The following is a 6,148-nucleotide window of genomic DNA, read 5'->3' as shown; positions in this document are numbered from 1 at the left end:
ATTACTTCCACATAATCTTAATCACCACCAACCATGACTCTTTTCACTAAAAGTATTATTGTCACTGGAGGACTCCAATATTGCTTGGAGAGGTAGCATTAGTCTCAGAGCTCACTACAGTAAGTGTTATTGCCTTGGCTAAACCATACATAGCATACCAGCTTACAAGCAAAAATTGATTTATTAACATGAGTCAGGAGATATGACAGAAAACATCTAAACAGCGTATGCATACACATACACACCGTGCATAGGCTACTGCAGTTGCGTAAAGACAAAACACCCCCTTAGAAAACTAGATGTACCGCAGAGCGGTACATAATATGACCGCCGCCCAGTCCAGCACATTTTTTCCACAAAAAGAAATCACGCTGAAAGGCCTATATGATTCTAACTGTCTCACTAAATTACATTATCCACACTCAATTCTCACTGGTATCTGCTAGACAACAAGTACCAAAACATGATTAGTTCATAGATTTCACATGTAAAATTAATTTTATACAACCCCACCTCCATCTTGCCTGTTTATAATTCTTGATTGTTTGTGTTATGTTTATGTTATGTGTGTGTGTGTGTGTGTGTGTGTGTGTGTGTGTGTGTGTGAGTGTGTGTGTGTGTGTGTGTGTGTGTGTGTGCGTGTGTGCTTGTGTTTGTGCCTGTGACATTACTGTGAATGTATGTGTGTGTGTGTGTGTATCTGTTTGTGCACATGTGTGCACATGAAATGGGTTAACATGACCCCTGGAGGCAAACATACGGAAAAAAATGGTCATCCTAGGCCCTACAGTTCTCAAGATATTCACAGAGAACTGTGTCTGCCCTACCATCCTTTCGGGGGGTCCAGTCCAGCGGGGGGGCTACAGATCAAAACGAAAAATGACGGTTCCATGCTATCCATGTGGGGGTACATGCCCACCAAGTTTCGTGTACCCCGGTCTTTCAGTGTCCCGGGAATCCTTGTTGGTGTACGTCACTAAATGTACACATAAATTATTTTATTGTAAGGCCCCCCATGAACGAAAGTACACAAAACTTGGCATGCATTCGGAGGGTGTCATAATGATCCTACACTTTTAATTTTGTGCAGTTTTGACCTTGTCAGCCAGAGATATTGTGATGAAAACACCACATTTTTTGCTTTTTAATTTTTAACTAGGTGGCGCTATACATGAAATAAGTGGTAATGGGATGGGTTGACATGCCCCCTTAAGACCAACATACATAAAAAAGATGGACCTCCTAGGCCCTTCGGTTCTCAAGATATTCACAGAAAACTGTCTCCGGCCACCTACAGGCCAGTTGGTATATAGTAACATAAATTAATTTATTGTGTGGCCCCCCATGAACGGAATTCCACAAAACTTGGCGTGCATACAGAGGGTGTCATAATGATCATACACTTCCAATTTCATGCAGTTTTGACTATGTTAGGTCACAGATACCTTCAATTACAACACCTCATTTTTACTTTTTTGTGTTTAACTAGGTGGCGCTATACATGAAATGAGTGGTTATGGAATGGGTTGACATGGCCCCTTGAGATCAACATACAAAAAAAAATGGTCCTCCTAAACCCCACGGATTTCGAGATATTCACAGAAAACTGTGTCTGCCCTACCCTCCTTTCGGGGGGTCCAGTCAAGCGGGGGGGTTACAGATCAAAACGAAAAACGATGGTTCCATGCTATCCATGTGGGGTTACATGCCCACCAAGTTTCGTGTACCCCGGTCTTTCAGTGTCCTGGGACTCATTGACGGAAATTTGGGCATGCGAAAAAGAGAAAAAAAAAAAAAAAAAAAAAAAAATCTGACTAAACCTATATGACCGCCACTTCGCTGCGCGGCGGTCATAATAATGTGTCGATGAGTAGGCTTGGGTGTATGAGCTCCCATCATAGTTAGCCACCCAAAAACCTCATAATCGTAGCAGCCAACCTTACAGCCTAAAAGCTAAACAATACTAAGACACATTTATAACAAATCTTCAGTCATGTATTGATGAAAACAGCAGTCAATGAATAAAATCCTTACGTTACACCATCGTGATCAACACAGTCTTCACGTCGGTAACGTAACATTAACGTTGTCATTCATGTCAGATGTTTCTATCTAAGTAAGCTAAGCAACTTGGCTACAAACAACTGTAAATTGTGCTATACATATTACGAAGGAATGAAAGGTTTATTTGTCAATAAAATACCGATTAGGTGTACTTGACATAAAGTTGGCAGTCATGAAGTACGGGAGTGAACTTTATCGCGACTACACGTCAAGGACATGTTGCAGCCTCTCCTGATGCTAACGTTACCTAACTTAGCTAGTTTTCTATCAGATGACAAGCAAGCAACATCGTTCAAAATAGAACAAATCGTTAAAGTTTCAGAATTAGTAGGTCTGTAATCTTGGTTGACATATAGTAGCCCCCCAAAAATGACTGAAAATGATGAGTTTACTAAAGATTACGGTGTGCTAAAATACCAGCTGTCATCAGCTGAAGTGAACACACACATGCATTATGTTACGGCCATGCATACAAGGTGTAATTACCAGCAAAAATAACTTTTAAAAACGATTTTGAAGTAATAACATGGATAAACAAGTAATAACAAGTTTAGACGACATCAAGATCAACGATGCATAGTGCTTCCTGCTGTTTTTCCTCTAGTGGAGGGAGACGTCAACTCTTGATTTTTCCTTCACGTAGTAAAAGAAATTCGCGCCACAAATCCCTTAACCAATCATATCGCCAGAAAGCCTATGATGTGACGTTTTTGAGGAAGTTTTCAGTGAGAAAATTGGTTGGGGTATGGCGGAGTTATTAGACTGAACGTCATCGGTACTGGGGTACCGAAATTAGAATGGGCCGTCTGCAAAGGGTTAAAGTGTATAATTTTTTCAGCAGTAAGAGTTAAGGTTTGCTCAGAAAGAGAAGGTAGAAATAGAATTTCTGGCTTATTTTCTTACACGGTGGCCATATTGGAATCTTACCAGATTATATTTGATGCCTCATATATTATTGAGGTTGTGATAAAATGACTTTTCAAACTTTGAAATTGTTTTTGAATGAATCTATTATGAATAACAATAGAGATGGTCTATATTTTCACATTTGGTATCCGCCATATTGGATTTCAAAATGGTCAACATCAGGTTTGTTTGTAAATCATGTCAATAGCTTCCTTGACCCTAAAAGTTAAGTGTTAGAACTTAAGACATTTTTATCTTGCTTAATTTTGAAGTTGTATCAACAATTCTATTAAGAATGGTGGCCATATTTGAATTCAAAATGGTGGCTACTAGGGGGCGCTATGTGTTGGGGTGAGGTCCATTTCAATTTTTGATCACTAGGGGTAGTAGTATAACTGTGCCAAGTTTCATGCTTTCTGCAAAAACTGAACGATTCCGGTGCTTAGCCGCTGTACTAAAGTGCCCTTGAGCAAGGCACCTAACCCCTCACTGCTCCCCGAGCGTGGCTGTAGCAGGCAGCTCACTGCATCGGGATTAGTGTGTGCTTCACCTCACTGTGTGTTCACTGTGTACTGAGTGTGTATTAGGGCAAGTTTCTAGAAAGAGTAAATAATTAACATGCAAAAAGATTTTTACTGAAAGATGTTACATTTTCTAAAAATCACCAGGTCAAAGAGTACCATAGTTGAAGAATAACCCTGCAGCAATAGCATATGTCTTATATTAACGTCAATTCCCGTTTTGTTAACACGGATAGGGCATAAAGAAAAAGGTTTGGTTCCTGTTGGTTGTCAGTTGAGGCCATGGGTCGGTAGGGAATTTTTTCCCCCAGTGGCAGTAAAGGATAGGTAGAAAATCAGTCCCTCCAGGATTTCACGAGGTTTTTTGAGACTGTTTCGACCTAAAATGCCTGGATGGAAGTTGCGGTGTTTTTAGCTGTTTCTTGTGGAGAAATTGCGGGAGGAAGTGAAAATTGCAAAAAAAAAATTTTTTTTTTTTTTTTTTTTTAAATGTAGGGCAATTAAGGTTAGTAAGACCAAAATCACACTGATAATCTTGATGCTTATTAAAAAAAGGATAATCAAAGGTAAACAGTAAGGATTACAGAAAATCAAAGTAGGCCTGCTTTATTTGTGAAAATGCTTTGACTGAGGTAATTCACAAAGCAGTATAACCTTAAATATGACCTAAAGAGATGGCATCATGTCATATGTTTCAATACATTCATATATTTTGTAATTCATATTAAGTTCATATCTTTTTAATAATTCATAGTCTGTGGCCTGCATAATTACTAATAGCCAAGTAAGTATCTAGTAATTTCATATTGATGTAAACTATTTGACTTCGACTTCTGTTTAATGTCATTACATTGGTGGTGTACGTCTAATTGACTGCCTGCCCCTTTAAGGACGTGAGTGTAGCCTAATTACATTTCTGAGTGGATTGGAAGGCTTGCATCTCACTGTGTTCGGCTACGAGTGTAAATCACTTTTTGCATAGTGCATTACGATATGTGGATGCAATTGGGAATGTCTTCTATGTCATTAGTTAAAATAAATGTTAAAAAAAACAACTCGAATGAAATCATTCTTGGATCATAGAAGAGGTACTGTAAATGTCTTGCAATTTTATTAATTTCTATGATTTTGGTAGCACTACTCAAACTAAGCCCACAAGCTAGCAAACATGACATAAGCTAAAAGGACATATCCAGGTAAACATTTGCCAATGGGTTGCATAGCCTACTCAAATGTCAGTAAACCAAGTAGGCCTTAACATAGCCTAGGTAGGTTAGCAACACCAGGTTGAGAGATGCAAGTAAGCAGATCATTAACGTTAGCCTTCTATTTATTGTCATCAAAACTGCAGAGGAACAAACACGTTAGGGCAGTCTTTGGTGTCATATGCAGAAGGTGCAGAAGTAAGTGTGCCATCTGGCTCAATATTCTGCGTGAGGGACTGTTGTGGTAGGTGAAATTTTACGGTAAAACTACGATGATTGGTCAAATTTGCAAAAAAGTTGCGGTGTTTGGACAAAATTGCGAGTGCCTTGGTAAGTGACGAAAACAATCGTCTTCGTGAACAGCTGTGCATAGGCTACTTTGTAAAAGAGAGAATACGCTCATCCATACAAGGGGTAATTAATGTAATTATAGTTCGCCTTTTATTTGTGGATTTATTTAATGTAGCCTAGACTAATTAGTGTTATTTCTTCCCCAAGCTCATAAAATAAATTTGGGTCGCACATAAATTGACAGGGTCGGTCGGAAACCGGAACCCAAGATTTTTTTTTTTTTTATGCCTAGGAGGCCAAGTTGGTATGGTGTCTTGTGTAATTCCGCTGGATTTTCTAGTAAAAAATGATTTTTTTTTTGCATATTTTGCTAGTATAGATTCTGCCTAATTTTTGGGTGCTGATTCTGAACATAATATTTACTTAACTGATTCTTTAGTTTTAAACCTGCTAATTAGCATTTGCGGCCTAAAACTGGCCTCCATAGGCAACATAGAATGGATGAATAGGGTACAAAATTTAACTCCTTGATATTCTTATGAAACTTTACTAGTTGATTGTTTATGTAGAGACAATATTTTTTTGCATTACAAGTTTTCTGAAAATATATGTTTATGCATGTAATTTAACAATATCTCATTAATTATGCACTAATTTGCATACATTTCAATTACATACATCTGAAAATTGGATAGTTAACATTGAATGTAGTCACGTTCAGGTTTGCCTTCAGGACTTTTTCTGGATTCAAAGCCTTAAAAGAATGGCTTGTTCAAGCGCCAGTCCTAGGTTATGCCGATTTCAGTCGTCCCTTTATCTTAGAGATGGATGCATGCCATGCAGGATTGGGGGCAGTTCTGTCACAGGAGAAGGATGGGTTACGGCGACCAATAGCCTATGCTAGCCGGGGCTTTCGGCCAAGTGAGAGGAACATGTCAAATTATAGTGCCATGAAACTCAAACTCCTTGCAGTCAAGTGGGCAATCACAGAAAAAAATGGCAAGTATCTCCTGGGCAACACGTTCACCGTGTACACTGACAACAATCCCCTCCAATACCTGCAGTCAGCGCTCTGGAACATTGCTGGGTTTCTCAGCTTGCCCTCTTTATTACAACATCAAATATTGTCCTGGGACAGCTAATTGCAATGCCGATACCCTT

The sequence above is a fragment of the Alosa sapidissima genome, chromosome 6 (assembly GCF_018492685.1).
Source record: "Alosa sapidissima isolate fAloSap1 chromosome 6, fAloSap1.pri, whole genome shotgun sequence".
Classification (NCBI taxonomy): domain Eukaryota; kingdom Metazoa; phylum Chordata; class Actinopteri; order Clupeiformes; family Clupeidae; genus Alosa; species Alosa sapidissima.
The sequence above is the reverse complement of the archived record's forward strand: the minus strand, read 5'-3'. Positions refer to the sequence as shown.